The following is a 17,714-nucleotide window of genomic DNA, read 5'->3' on the forward strand; positions in this document are numbered from 1 at the left end:
TTAATTTTCTATTTTTAGCATAGCACTTCAGCATTGCCATCCACTGGGTTTGTTGTCTGAGTCCAGAGCCTCACTGGTTCACTTATCTGAAGGCAACTCTCCCTGTACCTGCCAAGGCAGGGAGAGTGGATTATTTGGGTACACGGTGAGTGATTTACCAGGTAGCCTAGGTGTTCCCATGCCTCTGTTTTCAGCTCTGCCCCTTCTGATGTCCTCCGCAGCCTGGAGTCTTCAGTCTCTCTGGCCTTGCCAGGGTCACAGACTCAGCTTCTTCTTGTCGTCTTTCCCCTCCATGTAGGTTCAGCTTTCTCTTCTCTTCTAAGCCAGTTACCACTTGTTCCTCCACTTTCTAAGTTCCAAGGTGTTACCGACATTTCTCATCTAGTGCCATCTCTTCTGGACCATCCTCTTTGTCCTTGTAGTTTTATGACATTTTATTCCCTTTTGTCATTAGGGTGTTTAATAAGAAACAGAAGGGGGGAAATCCTGGATATTAAATTTGCTGGGTTTTTTTACCAAAACAGCCCTCTCCTTTTTTTTTTTAATATATGCAAGCTTCCTCGAAAATCCCTTGCATTTTCCTGTAGCCTTAGTAGTCAGAAGGTCGCAATTACATGTGTTCTGAGCATAGGAATTATTCTTTAACTGGGAAAGACATAGAAGAACTGTCTTACTTGCTTCCTGAATAGAACACAGGGGACGGAGAAACTTTAGTTTGAAAACAAGAATTGACTTCAACTATACCAAAGCATTTTTACAGATAATCACACTCAACACATTCACGTAAGTTCTGGGACTGTCCTACTGTTCCTTAAGAACAGAGTATATTCCTAGGATGTTGCTAGGATTTTCTCTGACTCTTAGTGATATGATACCAATATTGATGAATGACAGTAACATCATACTTTCAATTAAGAGATCTCAAATTCTTCAAGTCTGTAGAGAAATGGACAGAGCACTCCCCCCACCTTTAAGGAGATATCACATCTAAGGTAACACATTGTTTGACAGCTGACAACTCTCATTCACCCTTCTCCTGGGTAATTACATAGTCCCCGCTTTTCAGGCTATGCTACTGTCTCTCCTGGGTGAATGAGATGAAGACCTGAAGTCTTTTTTGCATATGTAAGTAGCAATCATCACACTGCAGAGGGCTGATAGAGAGCAAGGCATTGAAATTCATTGGCTCAGAATACTGCTGTGTGTTGTTGAAACAACTACTCCAGTGATTGTGCTGTTCTCTGTGGCCTCATTACTGTAAAAGTTTGAGGAATTCTTTCTAGCTTAAAGCAAGAGTACTAACAAGACAATGCATAGTCAACACCTTATGCAACTGAAACAGTGCAGCAAGCTCTATGAGGATTCGATAAACTTTTGGTAAGTGATGAGTACTCTCCATGCAGCCTGAAGTAGAAACTCTTCACTGTGCCTTTGTTTTCCTTTCTTCCTAGAATGTCTTCCTCTTCTGCTTAGAAAACTTCTGTGGCTATTTTAATACCCAAGTTAAGTTTCATCTATTAAGTCCTCTCTGATTTCTCCCACTTTGTGTTCCTACAACTTTTCATGCATTCCCCCAGGTTTATTACTAAGTTTTCTGTTCCTATTTCTGACCATGAACCAGGGAGCAGAGGATGGGAAGGAAGAGTTGCAAACGGGCTACACAGTATGGAATTCTGCCTCCCCCCTTAACCCCTCCCATCTCCCCTCTGGTTACTGTCAGTTTGTTTGCAAGAATCAATAAGAATTGACCTTGTTATTCCTATAAGCTAAGTATCTTATAAATGGTGACTTTATTTCTCACTCCAGATACTCAGCCTACTTCTGTGGACTTGGTGGATTCAGAGTTGAAGCAACTATAGCTTTGCTGGTAATTTTAGAAGCCATGGAGTATAACACACACAAGAGACACCAAAGCCACTCATAAAAATTTCAACCTCACATCGCTCAACTTCCCTGAACTTCAAATGCCCTCATCTCTAAAATGGAGTTACTGTGAATCATGCCTGCTTGTTCCTAGGGTTGGTGCCTTGAACATATGATGTATGCCGAAGTATTCTGCAGGCTCATGAGACCTATGCAAATACTGATGTCTGTGTATTTGTTTATTTGATTGATTGTTTATTTGTAGAAGCTTATTTCTTGGTACCACCTGCAAATTCCTATCCAACTTCAGCAATATCCATACTCCTACAGATATATCCAACAGACTGATTTAAGGCCCCCAACAAAATCCGTTGCTGTGTTGGTGCATAATAGAGATTTGCAATTTTCTGTAGTAAAACCCAAGAGGGCCAATAAAGTGTTTTCATTGATTGCAATGTCAGTTTTAGATGCTGCAATGGCTCTGAACAACAGCCATCCTTTAGCACTCTGCTGTGGATGTACTTTTTATGGTCCTGGGTAAATATGACTAGTGGGTAAATACTGGCTTCTGCATTAACACTAACCTGAAGAGACAAACCTCTCAGGAGGACCATCTCATTTTTATGCTTTTCCAACCCTGGGGCCATAAATCCTATCAGCCTGCAGAGAGGAGGCATCCTAAAGATGACAGAGGCACAGAGGTGCTCCGTGAGTGAGCCAAGCTAATAAAAATTAAAGTTCAAAGTCACTGGGTAATCTAAGACATTCATTACACCTGCGCTGAGCCAGTCAGTGGTGATTAGCCAAAGAGACATCAGCCCGGTGATTGGTCAGGAGAAAGCAGTAAATACCTCTAAGATTTCACCTTATCTCCCCCCAGAGGTGTCAGAATTATGGGGCACATACGGTATTTCAAACACATACACCTTGAAAGGCACTGGAGGTCTTAAAAAACTGTTCTGAGTCTCCAGGCCACAATATAGTTGGGTGGCATATTTACAGTTCACTCACTAAAAAAGTGGGTGTAGATTAAAAATCACTATGGCAGCCAATCTGAACCAAGAATGATTGGCATCAAAGAATCAGGCAGCAGGCTGGCCAAGCCCACAGATGTCTCCAGCTGGCAGGGAGTAACTGGCAATCTCTGGGAGAAGCAGGTCCAAAGACAGAGGGCCTTGATGGTCAGGCTGGAGAGTTTCGAGTCTACCTGTTGGGCCCTTAGGATTCACAACCAGTTTGCACATGTATGATGGAACACATGTAAGAAAGGACGTGAGGAAAGTGAGGTTTCTGACCACAGTCTGACAGAAGAACACAGTTCCTGCTTGGGGCCAAGAACAGAAGTCGCCCCTCCCTTCTTGTTCCCATCCACACGCTCCAATCACCCACTGCACATCCACTGGTGCCAGGGGACAGTCCACTCTGGAAAAAAATGAGATATAAGCTGATACTTGAGTTATTGTTTCTTCCTCTCCCCGAGCCACTAAAGAAGATTAATGAGGCGACTGTGTGATTGCCTGGTGAATTCACAACCACACACACACACCTCTCCTTGAATTATCTAACATGCCTTAGTGTCACATTAGCGTGTGACTTTAATATTACCTCTGCCATAATTCCGACAGTGTTCACACAGGCTAAAATACGAGCAGAACTTTTCATTCATCATTTTTTCCTCCTGCAAATATTTACTGAGCACTGTGCTAGGTGTTTCAGGGATCAAGGGACAGAAAGCAAGTCCCTACACTCAATTTCCTCACCTTCTAGGTGGGGGAAGAGAGATGTGAACCCATTTTATACATAGTGGGATGCTGCTGGTGGGAGGCTAATTGATGTGAAATATTTATGTGGAGATAATCCACCCATACAAAACAGGCACATGCCCTCTGACCCAGAACTCTCGCTGGGATGTATCCCGAAGACATACTTGCAGAAATCCACCAGCTCACAATCCCAGGGATTCCTCACTGGGGTGTTAGTAAAACAGAATGCTGCAATAAATCAACGTGCTCATAATTAGGAGCCTGGGTGATTATAAATTATAGACATCCATAAAATGGAATTGTTAGGTAGCTATTTAAAACAATGAGGCAGGCCTATATGTATTAATAAAAAACATATCCAAAATACATCAATAAAAACAGAGTGAAAAAGATTGCCGAAAATACAATCTTTTTATATGATGTTTTAAAAGCCACGTTTATATTTAGTTACATGTGCATATTGCAGAATTTCTGTTTTATGGAAAGAAATACCAGAAACTGTCAACACAGTGATTATCTGTAGAAAGAGGAATTGAGATATGTAGAAAAAACACCAAATAAAATTAATTATTTAAAAGTGCAGTGGGGCCAGGGTACACAGCTCTACCGTGGATGCTGTGGGAACAGAAGAAAGGGTTCTTGAATTCTAATGGAAAGAGACAAGAAAGCCCAACAAAGCTCCCAGAAAAGGTAACGGCTGAAGAAGGTGTCACCCTTATACTTGAAGAAGCGAAGGTCCCAAAGGCATTCTAGAAGATGGATCTCTGGGGAACTACTGAACTTTCAAAGCAAGCAGGCCCATCTCTCAGAGCAAGGAGCGGGGCTCAGTTGGAAATGGGTAATTTCCAAAGTCTGCAAAGCACTAGAGCACGTGCTCTCAGCTGCAGGTCACTGGTGATGGGGAGATTTGGAACCACCACTACGTTCTTCCGTCTGAGGAGATGCTGTCCTGCAGGGCCCCAGAACAAAGTCTCCGCCATGGCCCAGACCATCCCTTCCTGCTCTAAACACCTCTGCTTCCACAAATAAATCGGCAGTGGGTGGTTTCAGTCCCTCACTCTCTATGCTCAATTCTCCTCAAAACTCCTAAACTTCCTCAAACCTTCCTCAGAACTTCTAAACACTATGGACCTCGCCATACTCTAAGCAGTTCAAAAATCTCAAAGGCTGACCCTAACATTATACTATAAGAACAGGAAAGTTTTTGATTATAAGCAGGATTTATCTGTTTTGTAGACTATTATCACCAAAGTTAAAGGTGTTAAATCCCTGGCCAAGTAGCTCAGTTGGTGAGGGTACTGTCCTGATATGCCAAGGTTGCAGGTTTGATCCCCAGTCAGGGCACATACAAGAATCAATCAATGAGTGATAAATAAGTGGAACAACAAATTGATGTTCTCTCTCTCTCCCACTCTCTTCCTCTCTCTCCCTGTCTTCCTCTCTTCCTCTCTCTCCTCCCCGTTCCCTCTCCCCTTCCTTTCCTTCCCCTCTCTCTCCACTAAAATATAATTTTAAAAAAATTTTAAAAAACATTTGTGAACTGCCTGTCTTCCAAAATTCTTTCTTAGGATAATTTATTCTCCAAATGAATTAGGCCCTGGAGGCAGATGAAGAGAACTGGGTTTTTTTTCTCACTTTTTCTGTGAATCCAAACTGACTTTGAAACCAGGTGAAGGTCTGGGTTAGAAGCAGCCGTGAAAATCTCCGTGCAGTCATCTACAGTCAGGAAGAGAATGGCAGGCAGCACTGAAATCAGGACGCATAATAAGTTACAAGGTCCAATCTGATCTGTGACACGAGTGTTTCCATTTTCATTTAAATGCTTTGAGTCACACATATTGAGTGGGGTTTGATAAGCTAGATGGAAGAATATTTCAACTCATCACAAACCAGCATTCTTGATAGAAAAGGCTATAAACATTTAAAAATATCTTACAGTATAGATAGATGTGTTTGTTCCTCTATCCGATAATTATTTTCTTTTTCTCCTGCTGTTTCTGACATCCATCACCTCTGATCACATTGATATTCTATGTTTACTGTTACACTTCAAAGCCAATTTACTTTCCAGACTTTATTGTCACAGATGTAGGCATCCATCTTAAGAGAGGATATTTGTGAAGGATGATACCCCATGGTAACTGATGGGGGAAAAAAGTCACATATGTTTACCATTTCGTGTCTGTCTTTTAACAACTGCAGAACATTTTATAAAATGTAGTGGACTTCATGGATAGCCTTTGATAGAACAAGACATTTCACCATTTAATTAATATAACCAAATTAAAAACTATTTTATTGAGCCTTTTATTATTGTCATCAACTTTTTAAAAAATTCTTGTATTTATTGATTTTTTAGAGAGAGAGGGGAAGGGAGAGAGAGAGAGAAACATGGATTTGTTGTTCCACTTATCTATGCATTCACTGGCTGATTCTTGTATGTGCCCTGACGAGGGATTGAACTCACGATCTTGGCATATCGGGACAATGTTCTAACCGTCTGAGCAATCTGGTCAGGGCTGTCAGCAACTATTAATACCCTTCTCATATGTGTCTTTATGAAAATGAAATGAAATACACACAAAATTATTCATATATTGCAGAGTCTCTACAGAAATTTTTCCAAAATTATTGAACAAGCATTCATTGAATGCTCACTGTGAAGCCTTGTTCTAGACACCAGCAATTTGGCAACAAACAAGTCATAGTTCCTAAGTTCACGGACTTCACAGCTGAGGGGACATGACAAGGGCTGAGGGGAAGGCACTTGGTGTTCCGGAAACCCCAGGGCAAGGTGCTTCTTCTGGGTGTGTTGCCAGTGAATGTTCCCTAAAGGTTGTCTCATCCAAGCTGAGACTTAATGAGAACAATCTATAACAAGTCTGAAAGGGAAGAGGGAATGAGAAAGAAGGAAGAGCGTTCTAGTCAAAGAGGAGAATTTATTCCGAGGCCCGGATGTGAGAAAGCACATGACCTGTAATTCAGTGTGGCCGTGGCCTGGAATCTATGATGGGAGGAAGAGGGACATGGGGAGGAAGCACAAGGAGGTGGAAGCAAAGAGCATGAAAGAACTTTGAATGCTGATGGGGGGCTCAGGCAATATTTAGAGAATAGTGGGAAGTCACTGTAGGACTGAGATATCCCACTACACAGATCTCCTGGATCCAAAAAGGCTGGAGAAGAGTCCGTCACAGAAATCTTGACAAGTGACATCAGTGGCCTGTACCGTCACACGGGCAGACCTCAGAGATACTGCAGGCTCAAGTCCAGACCACCACAACACAGCAAGTGTTGCAGTTAAACAATCTTTTTGCTGGTGGAGCATTCTGCCTTCAATTTGTAAAAAGCACAACACTGGTGAAGCTCAATAAAGAGATATGTGATAAAATGAGATATGAGGGGGCGAAAAGAAGCGTGTGTGTGTGGTGTGTGTGTCTATGTGTGTGTTTAGTATAATCACCATCATTTTTCATCCAAGTTATCAAAGGGAAGAGATCCGGTCTATAAACATCTTCAATTGCACCCACGGACAGCACACTAAAGCAGTCTTTTAGGTGAGTGCTTGAAAAGCCCAGCTGACTGGTTGCTGATGGTAAACGCAATCATCAGACTGCTTCATAGGTGGAAATTAAATGTGAACTTTGACTCTCAGGCTGCTCAAAGCTGGCTGGAGCTTGTGGTCCTACTTAAGTTACACTGCAGCAGATGTAGGAGACAGGAGGGGCAGTTGAGAGAGAAGATAGCATTGTCTCCTGTGACCATTTCTCTAGAAAGCATTCCCAAATCTCAACCCGTGGGAAGAGACTGACTTTGGAAGCAGGTGACAGACAAAAGTCACTCAGACTTGTTCGTCACTAATATGGAGAAGCAAATTAGAGCGCTAACCTAGTATCCTGAATCCCCAGACACAGCTGCTTTCACTGCAATGGTAGTGAGGCCTTCCTGACACGTGACACTACAGGAGCACGAAACTGCAGACCAGTAGTGAGGCAGCCCTACACCATGAAGTCGCTGCACTCCCATACTCACTGCAGCATTATTCACAATATCCAAGATATGGAAACATCCCAAATGTCCATCAGTGAAAGAAAAATGTGTATAGGTACAGTGGAATTATTGTTGAGCCTTAAAAAGAAAGAAATCCTGCCCTGTGGTGGCTCAGTTGGTCAGAGAGTTGTCCCGTAAACCAAAAGGTCACAGGTTTGATGCCCAGCCAGGACACATACCTAGGTTGAAGGTTCAATCCCCGGTCGGGGCATGTGTGAGAGGCAACTGATCAATGTTTTTCTCCCTCTCTCCTTCCCTCCTTTCCCTCTCTCCCTAAAATCAATAAGTGTGTCCTCGGGCGAGGATAAAAATTAAAAAAAGAAGGAAATTTGCCACATTAAACATCATGGATGAACCTGGAGGACATTATGTTAAGTGAAATAAACCAGTTATAGAAGGAAAAATACTGCACGAATCTACTAATACGAGGTATCTAAAGTAGTCAGACTCATAGAAAGAAAGAGTAAAATGGTGGATGCCAGGGGCTGGGGCGTGGGGGAAATGAGGAGCTGTTCAGCGGGTAGAAAGTGTTGGTCACACAAGACGAGTAAGTCCTAGAGTTCCGCTGTACAACATTGTGCCTGTACTTAATAACCCTGCACTGTGCGTTTAAAATCCGTTAAGAGGGTAGCTCTCATGGCAAGTGTTCTTATCAAAACAAATAAAAATAAACAACTTGGAATAACAAAAATAAAAATAAAAGTAGAACACGGCGTTCTTTGCCCAGAGAACTAGTCAAATGCCTCCTCCTTTTTATAGTAATTTGTTGCCAAGCTAGTTTCATGGCTCAGTCTCCTCTGAGTCACATAGAAACAATTAACTGACAAGGGCCTGATTATTTCTGAGGAGTAGATACACATTATTCATTTAGCTAACAAATGTTATTGTGTTCCAAGCTAGCGCTGTGCTAGGCATTGGATTTAAATTGAAAGCAAAATCAGATGTGATCCTTGCTCTCACATGGGAAAGACAAACATTGATCAAATATGAATAAATGTCTAATTACTAACAGAAGTCCTAGCTAGAAAAGGAATGCAATTTTAGGAGCACAATTCTTAGAGGCTATATTTTAAAAAAAGAACCTTTATTAGACTGTGGGGTCAGAGATGTCTTGCCTAATTAATTTATTCTTAAACTGAAACCAGAAAGATGAGTAGGAAGCAGGTAGATAAAGGACAGGACTGGGGAAAGTCATTCAGGCAGCGGAAACGCTGAATGCAAAGGTTCAGGAATGGCACCAAGGAGATGCCTTTGATATACCAGAAGAGAATAAGACCAACTCGGGAGACTAGGTCAAACTCCTGAGTGATATAAATTAGTCACTTTGTTCAAATGCAGTCTCTAAAAATATGAACCTATGACTAAAGGTCCATAAATAAGCCTGTTCACAAACTCTTCCTGTTTGTTACCATCATCATCACCACTAACAATTAGTCAAGTACTTGCTAAATAGGCTATACACTCTGCCTAGCCCTGTGTATGGTTTATCTCACTCAGTCTTTGTAACAACCCACAAGGTAAGGGCTGTCGTTATCCCCACTTCCTGTATTAGGTACACTGAACTCGAGTGATCTGCCCATAGCCACTAAGCACTAGAGCCAAGATTTTAATAGGGCTGCTCTGACTCTGAAGTCCACTATGTTACATTACATAGACAATACTTAGAAAAAAGTTGATGTGTAGTGGCCATAAAAATATGCCTCACAGACTTCAACTACAGGGAGCAAAATCAACCAAGAGCCTCAGCTGCTCTGAAACCTGATCCCCATTATGATGGTATTGGAGGTGTGGCCACTGGGAGGTAATTATTCCCTGAGGGGAGAGAGCCCTCTTGAATAGGATTAGTGACCTTATGAAGGAGACCCCAGAGCCCTGGCTGGGTGGCTCAGTTGGTTGGAGCACTGTCTCATAAACTGAAAGGTTGTGGGTTCAGCGCCACCCCCCCCCCCCCCCGCCCTGTCAGGGTGTGTATGGGAGGCAGTTCACTGATATTTCCCTCCCTCCCTTCCATTGTCTTTAAAATCAGTAAGCATGTCCTCAGGTGAGGATAACAAAAATCTTTTAAAGACACCCCAGAGTGCTCCCATACCCCTTCTTTCATGTCAGGACACAGCAAGAAGGTCATCTGTGGACCAGGTAGCAAGACCTCACTGGACACCAAATCTGCCAGAGTCCTGACCTTGGACTTCTCAGCTTCCCGTCCTGTGAGAAATAAACATCTGTTATCTATAAGCCACCCTTCTATGGTACCTTGTCACAGCAGCCGAGACAGAAAAAGATGCTGCTTCCATGGGCTGCTTCCAACCTAGGACTGAGAGCAGTGGGAGGCTTACTAGGGGACTTCAGTCACACTTGACTTTGACTTGAGGACTCCCTCCCAGACTTGCAGCTTCTGGGACACTTACACCCACTTTCCTCCTCTTTCCTTCCCTTGGGGTCAGATTTACATCATAGTTTAATTGTTCTCCCAGACTTTTCTGGGCTTTCTCCCCATTTTTTTCTCATGGGGATGTTCCCCTAATCAAATTCATGCACATTTTGTCTTGTTCTGGCATCTGTTTCTTGGAAGACCCCGACTTAAATGGTACCTAATAAAACATTTATATAACCCAAAAACGCTGCTAGAAAGGAAAAAGTCTCAAGGCTCTTTAGCACTCCAGTTGGTCCACTGTGTCAGGTGGTTGATGTATAGTACTATGGTTACTGACTCCAATCCCTTTATATTCAATATAGTTCATCCCTCTGAGATAGTCTTTCCTCTCTTGTTGTAAAAGTCCCTCCTTTTCCCTCTCAAAATTTCATCCAATGAGATGATGATGTCTGGGATTCCCTTCAACATAACACTGGAGGGGAGGGGAGCTGATGGGGCATGACTGAGGCAGGACTGGCCAATGCCTTGATAATATTGGAGCTGGGTTACGGGTGGGTTCATGGGCTAATTAAACTATTCTGCTTACTTTTAGGTAGGTTTGAAATTTTCCATAATACAAAGATAAGGGGGAAAAAGTATTCTGATTTGAATAATGCTTTATATGGTCACCGTGCCTCTGACGCAGGCCAGGTACTAGTCTGTCCTATGGGGCACAGTGAAGACCTAGGGGGACACGTGCAAGGCTCGGTGCAGGCGCTCCTGTGCCTGGAAACTCATGTGCTCAGAATGTTCAAAAACAATGTAGTGCCTCTTTGTTGTTGCTGAAAGTGGTAGAAACCGAATTCATAAGGGCTTAAGCTAAAAACAGAGTATTTTAATTGCATAGTGAAAAAAAAAACAATAGTAAGTAACTTTAAGCTTGGCTGGATTCAGGGACATAAATTCTGTCATCAGGAATTGGTCTCATGCCCTCCCTCTCTTTTTTTCTAAGATGGTAGATTTTTTCTTAAAAAAAATTTATCCTCACCTAAGGACATTTTTTTCATTGCTCTTTAGAGAGAGAGGGAGACAGAAGGAGGAAGGGAAGGGGAGTGGGGGAGAAAGAGAGGGAGGGAGGGGAAGTGAGAAAGAGAGAGAAAGAAATATTGATGTGAGCCGTGGCTGATGTGGCTCAGTGGACTGAGTGCAGGCTGTGAACCAAAAGGTCACTGGTTCAATTCCCAGTCAGGGCACATGCCAGGGTTGCAGGCCAGGTTCCTGGTAGGAGGCACATAAAAGGCAACCACACACTGATATTTTTCTCCCACTTTCTCCTTCCCTTCCCCTCTCTCTAAAAATAAATAAAATCTTTTTTTTTTTAAAAAAAGAAATATCAACACACGAGAGAAAAATCCACCTAGTCCCTTGTCCTATATGCCCCAACTGGGAATGGAAAGACCGTACCTGCAGCCTGGGTTGTGCCTTAACTGGGAATCGAACCTCAACTTTTTGGTCCATGGAACGACACTCCAACTTAACCATACCAGGCAGGGAAAGACTTTCTTTATACAGTGGCAAGATGGGTGTCAGTTTCCCCAAGTCTATTCCCAGGTTCGCAGTACATATCTCTCTCAATTGTTCTGGAAAGTCCTGGAATGAGCTTTGATTCCACCAACTTCTATCATCCAGGGGTGTCCAACGTGCAGCCTGCAGGCTGCATGTGTCTCAGGATGGCTATGAATGCAGCCCAACAAAAAATCGTAGATTTACTTAAAACATTATGAAATTTCGCCCTGGCTGGCATAGCTCAGTGGATTGAGCGCGGGCTGTGAACCAAAGTGTCGCAGGTTTGATTCCCAGTCAGGACACATGCCTGGTTTGCAGGCCCCAGCCCCTAGCAACCACACATTGATGTTTCTCTCTCTCTCTCTTTCTCCCTTCCCTCTCTAAAAATAAATAAATAAAATTTATATATATATATATTTATATATATATATATATATATATATATATATATAAATCTAAAAAAAATTACGAGATTTCTCTTGTGACTACATATTGTAATGTATTTAACGTGTGGCCCAGGATAATTCTTCTTCCAGTGTGGCCCAGAGACACCAAAAGGTTGGACATCCCATGCCATCTTTAAGCCAATCACAACTCACAAGAGGGTAGACTATGCTGATTGGTCAGTCCTGGGCTGACTGTCCAACTAGGCCACTGAGGGTTGTTCCCACATAGACTAAGGAAATGGTTATTCTCCATCAGGTTACTAGCACCAGAAGAAAGAGATGGATACTCAGCCAGCAGACAGAACAGGCAGCCACTGCCTTCTCTTCTGCCTAGGTATCGACTGCTTTATCATTATGTAAATGAGAATTTTTTTTTAGGTGAGGAAAGGTGACTTTAAGGACTTTTACGTCCAATCAAAAACTCAGGTTAATAAAAAATTCTACTTATAGAATTATTCTTACCCCTGAGATTCATTATAACTGATACATTTTCACAAGATTTATGTTGCTACTACTTTCTCCTCCTTTATCAGCAAAGACTTTGCTTTGATTTACCTGCATTTTTAAAAATAAAATGAAATTGGATTTTTGCCTCACTAATTAGGTACACTATACAGCTAATTGTGTAGCAAGGACAGAGTTAAGAGTGGAATAAAAGGGAGGTTTTCAATACATGTATTATTCTTTTTTTCTCTGAGAAGACATGCTTGAAACTGAATTTTAAATACTTCAGCACTGGTGAAACAAATTAATAATGGCTCAGACACAGAGGTGTTGCATTTTATTCATGATCTTGAAATTATTAATGTAACACTGAGCCATTATTACCACATATTGCCATCAGAGTAATTAACACATCTTATCTAATAGAATAAGGCCATCAAATCAAGCTAAGAAGTAATTAAGTTATATAACTACACAGCTGAGGCAGAAAGATGCATGTCAAATGAATTTTAAAATTGCAGCTCACCTAGGTGGTTTTGAATAGCGAAGAAGGGTGATTTGTTATCTACTGTCTAGTTTACTATTGATAAGTTACTTCCCTGTATCGGGCCGAAATTTCCACGTGCTATGAGGCGGTTGGAAGAAAGTGATTACCAAACTCCAGTGTTCACAAGAATAGCCTATGGAGCTTCTGAGGAATCTGTGTTCCCTAGAATCCCTTGGAGATGCTTATTCAAATGGTCTACAGTGGAAATCAGAAATGCATGGTTTTTTTAAAGATTTTATTTATTTATTTTTAGAGGGAAGGGAGGGAGATAGAGAGAGAGAGAGAGAAACATCAATGTGCAGTTGCTGGGGTTCATGGCCTGCGGCCCAGGCATGTACCCTGACTGGGAATCGAACCTGTGACACTTTGGTTCGCAGCCCGCGCTCAATCCACTGAGCTACGCCAGCCAGGGCATAGAAATGCGTGTTTTTTAACACACCCAGGTGATTTTGAAGTTGGTGGTCCATTGGCCACATTCTCAGGAATTTAAGGGGAAAAAAAAGTCACAGGTCCCTTCCTGTCTTGACCGATGGTGAGGTCACCGGCTTTCCCCAGTGCAGCAGAGAGGCTTCTGTCAGGAAGTGGTGCTTGTTTTCTGTGTGAAATGCCCCAATTCCCATTATCTACTCATGGTCTGACCCTTCTCTTCCATGAAACTAGCATGGAAAAAGTGAAAAGCAAATGAAGAGAAAAATAACCATTTTCCGTGTTTATGAAACATCACTCAGCTCTGAAATTATTCCAAACCATAGCACTCCATGAGTCACACCAAAGAAATCATAAATGTGAGGAACAACGTGTAGTTTTAAGAAAACTCTATGAGTGTTCTTCCAAGCGCCTTTTCTCTCTCAGCCCTCTGACTTCACAAGTGGGGACTACTCAAAGGAAATGCACACAGTCTTAAATGTAAAAAGCTTACGATTGCAGTAAATTAGAAGCTACTGGTATCCTGAGATTTCCCAAATATCTGAGAATGATTTTCAAGAATGAAACCAGGTTGTATTTATGAGGTTGTGAGACTTCATCAATATTTAGCCTATTGCTACTGCCTGTTTCCTAGGTCGCTGCGCTGGACACAGCAGAGACGCACTATAAACACAAAGCAAAGGGTGCGGATGAGGGTCTTGGTTGACTTAAATGTAATTGTTTAGCATTATGAGTGAATAGACAAATACCAACTTTGAACATTTAACTATGTACACATATGTAACTACACACGGTGCCACGTGGGTACTAGACTCATGGGGTGATCACTGTGTAAGTCATATGTCTAACCACTATGCTGTACATCTGAAACTAATATAATACTGAATGTCAACTGCATTGGAAAAACTAATGAAAATACAAATAAATAAGTGTGCACTCATACGTGAAATCACCAATAGAAAATGGCAATTTTGAAAAACTCATTTCACTCTCACCGTCTTCACATGCACCTTTGACATTTCAGATGCGGCGACCATCACAGCCACTCTCTGAGTGAAGCAGCACGGCTGTCCGAGGTAGCGTGTCATCACTGCCATGCAAGTCGTCAGAGACAGCCATGCTCAGGTCAGGAGGAGGAACTCCCTAGAAACCTTAGCTTACGGCACAACTGGACATTCTTCACATGGACAGGGAAGCGGGAGTTCCAGAGAAGGGGTAGAGGAGGCTAAAAGTCAGGCTTGCTCGGGGACCCACAAGGCTTCACGAAACACACGCTATTCAACCAGGCCAGCACCGACATTCTTCATCAAGTGCATGAACTTGGCAGCACACTCCTCACAACAGCTAATTGAGCTGACCTTTAACATGCTGGGATATTTTTACCACCTTAGGAAACCCAGGTGGAACTGGAAATAAAAACTCCGTTTTATCTTTTAGAAACTATCCCCTAGGAATGCGGAGATGTCCACTTGGGATTTAAAGACAAAGAGTAGACCGACCACCACCAGAGCTGTGTGACTTTGTGTGAGTTATTTTCTATGCATTAGTTTTTTCCTCTATGAAATAAAGATGAAATGACAAATTACAAGTCACAATCCAATGTCATATTATATATAACACTTCTGGCCCAGTGACTGGCACAAAACAAGCATATAATAAATTTTAGCTACTATTACTAATTTTACTGTTCATTCATTCTATCCAATAAATATCTATTAAGCACCTACTATGTATCAGGAACTGTACTATATCACAACATTTTCACACTTTAGTTTTTGGACTATCACATTATCCTAATTTTTAGTACTATTTTCTTAGCTTTTTTTAAATTTAAGTATAATTGAGATAACATTATATTAGTTTCCGGAGTACAACATGATGATACGGTATTTTCACATACTGCAAAGTGACGACCACAACACATCCAGCTAACATCCATCACCACACACAGCAGTTCCCCCTCATCCACGGGGCGCACATTCTAAGACCCAGTGGATGCCTGAAACCGCGGGCAGTACTGAGCCCTATATATGCTGTTCTTCCCTATACACACACACCTGTGATAAAGTTTAATCTACAAATAGGCACAGTAAAAGATGAACAAAAGTAACTAACGACAAAATAAAATTATAATGATGTAATAAAAGTGTGTGGATGTGGTCCCTCTCTCTAAATCTCCCACCGCATGGTGGTCAGCCCTCCTTCTGTGATGATGCGAGCTGGCACAGCACCCACGTGGCAAGATGAAGCAAGCGGCGGCATCAGGCTGCAGCAGGAGGCTGCTACCAACCTTCTGACCACATCAGGAGGAGGCTCATCAAGCCGCAATATGTCACATCCTCAACCCACAAGTGTAATGCCTTTTCCATACTAACTAAAAACTTACCACACACTGCGGTCATAATTTTTGAAATCTGAGATACGTCAGCAAAACTAGCATAAGTTTCTTTTTTCTCCTTCGCAATTTCATAGAAGATTCATTCTTACCATAGATCGTATTGACCTCAGAAACAATTTTTTTCTTTCCTTATTAAGTAGAAAACTGTTACCTGCTTACTTAAAGTAAGCAAGCACTTTACAACTTTGCTTTGGCACATTGAAATTGCCAGCTTAACTCCTCTGGCACTTCGGGGCCATTATTAAACAAAATAAGGGTGATTTGGACACAGGCACTGTGCTACCACAATGGTTGATCTGATAACTGAAACGGCTTCTAGGTAACGAGCAGGTGGACGCTTCTAGATAGTGGATACACTGGACGATTCTGGTCCTGGGCGGGATGGAGCAGCCAGCATGAGATTTCATCTCACCACTGGAGTGGTGCACAACTTACAGTTGTTTATTTCTGGGATTTTCCATTTAATATTTTGGACCATGAAACTGTGGAAAGCTAAACAGCAGATAAGGGGGACTACTGTTGTTACTATTTTTTCTCTTGTGATGAAAATTTCCAAGATTCACTCTCCTAGCTACCTAAAAATTTAACTTTTTCTTTAAGTTGACTTACCTCAATATCTACTTTGGCTCCTCTCTGAACATCAAATCTGTGAAATCACAGGTTTTATGTGCTAGTTTAATTTTTTTCTAATACATATTAACATAAACATACAACAATTAAAATGTGTGTGTCTACCTGTGAACCACCTAAAATCATGCGTAGTGAGCGCATTTCACTTTGGAGACTATGAAGACAGTCTCTCTGGCCTCAAAGAGCTTTTCTTCCTTTGCCAAGCAAATTCTGCAACCACAGAGGGCATGTTTAGGCTCTTGCTAAGGAGCATTTAGGGTCCAGCTGTCTGGCTGATGGAAGGGTGGCCGCAGGAAAATAGTGCGGAACCTGAGCAGGATTCACACGAGCTGATGGGAGAGCTCAGGCTTCCCTGTGATGAATCTCGAAGTGGCCAGGTAATGTAATTACCTCACTCTAACTGAGTATTTGCGGTGGCACCCTGAGAATCACATTATGCATGCAGACCAGCATCTTAATTAAATAAACCCATACATTTCAGCATCACCTGCCTGTCACACAGATGGGCCCCTTATTGCATTATATCACAGTCTCACTGGCAACGTACTGTGAACAAGGAACCATCCACATCAAACCGAGATAGATCAAAGTCTGTGGTAACATATACAGAAAATCCTCCTCTCAGTCCCTAGCTGCGAAGGGAAAGTACTAACAAAGAATTCAGTGGGCAACTCAGGACTGTGCCTCTCTGAACGCTCTTTCAATGTAGAACGAGATGTTGAAGAGGATGCCACAACAAGAAGCTTCCTCCTTCAATCTCCCTTCCTCAGGGTTGAAGCCTTACAGAAAGGAGAATACATCCCATTCAGAAACCTTCATCCCCCCAGTCTCAGTGTGGTGGGAGACCAAGAACCCTCCCCAGATTATCCGTTTACTCTTTCACCAAGTATCTGTTGGCCATCAGTATTTGCCAAGCACAGAGATAGGCTCTGGGGAAAGAAAATGAATAAAACCCCATCTCTGGCCTCCTGGATTTCACACTGTAGTAGGACTGACATACATGCAAGTTTGGGGGAATGGGTGATTGCTAAAATAGAAATACAAAGTTCAGTGCAGGGCAAGACAGTGAAGTTGGAGTGAAGAAACCCCTCAGCCTTAGGAGCTAAGAAGTCCAGGAAGGGATCAGGAAGAGCATGGCAGGCAGGGTTTGAAGGGCTTTTCTTAGTGGGGCAGTGGAGGAATAGGCGAGCACACGTGCCAAGAGGGAACCAGGACAGAGAAACAGACGTCAGGA

At 42.3% G+C, this 17,714-nt stretch overlaps 1 protein-coding gene across 1 annotated transcript in view; it reads right to left on the reverse strand.

Annotated features, from left to right (window-relative positions):
• KCTD16 (potassium channel tetramerization domain containing 16) overlaps nt 1-17,714 on the reverse strand; it is a 221,336-nt gene that overhangs the window by 110,510 nt on the left and 93,112 nt on the right. The window lies entirely within an intron of this gene.

The sequence above is a fragment of the Phyllostomus hastatus genome, unplaced genomic scaffold, assembly GCF_019186645.2.
Source record: "Phyllostomus hastatus isolate PE091 unplaced genomic scaffold, TTU_PhHast_1.1 phas_contig_150, whole genome shotgun sequence".
Taxonomy (NCBI): Eukaryota; Metazoa; Chordata; class Mammalia; order Chiroptera; family Phyllostomidae; genus Phyllostomus; species Phyllostomus hastatus.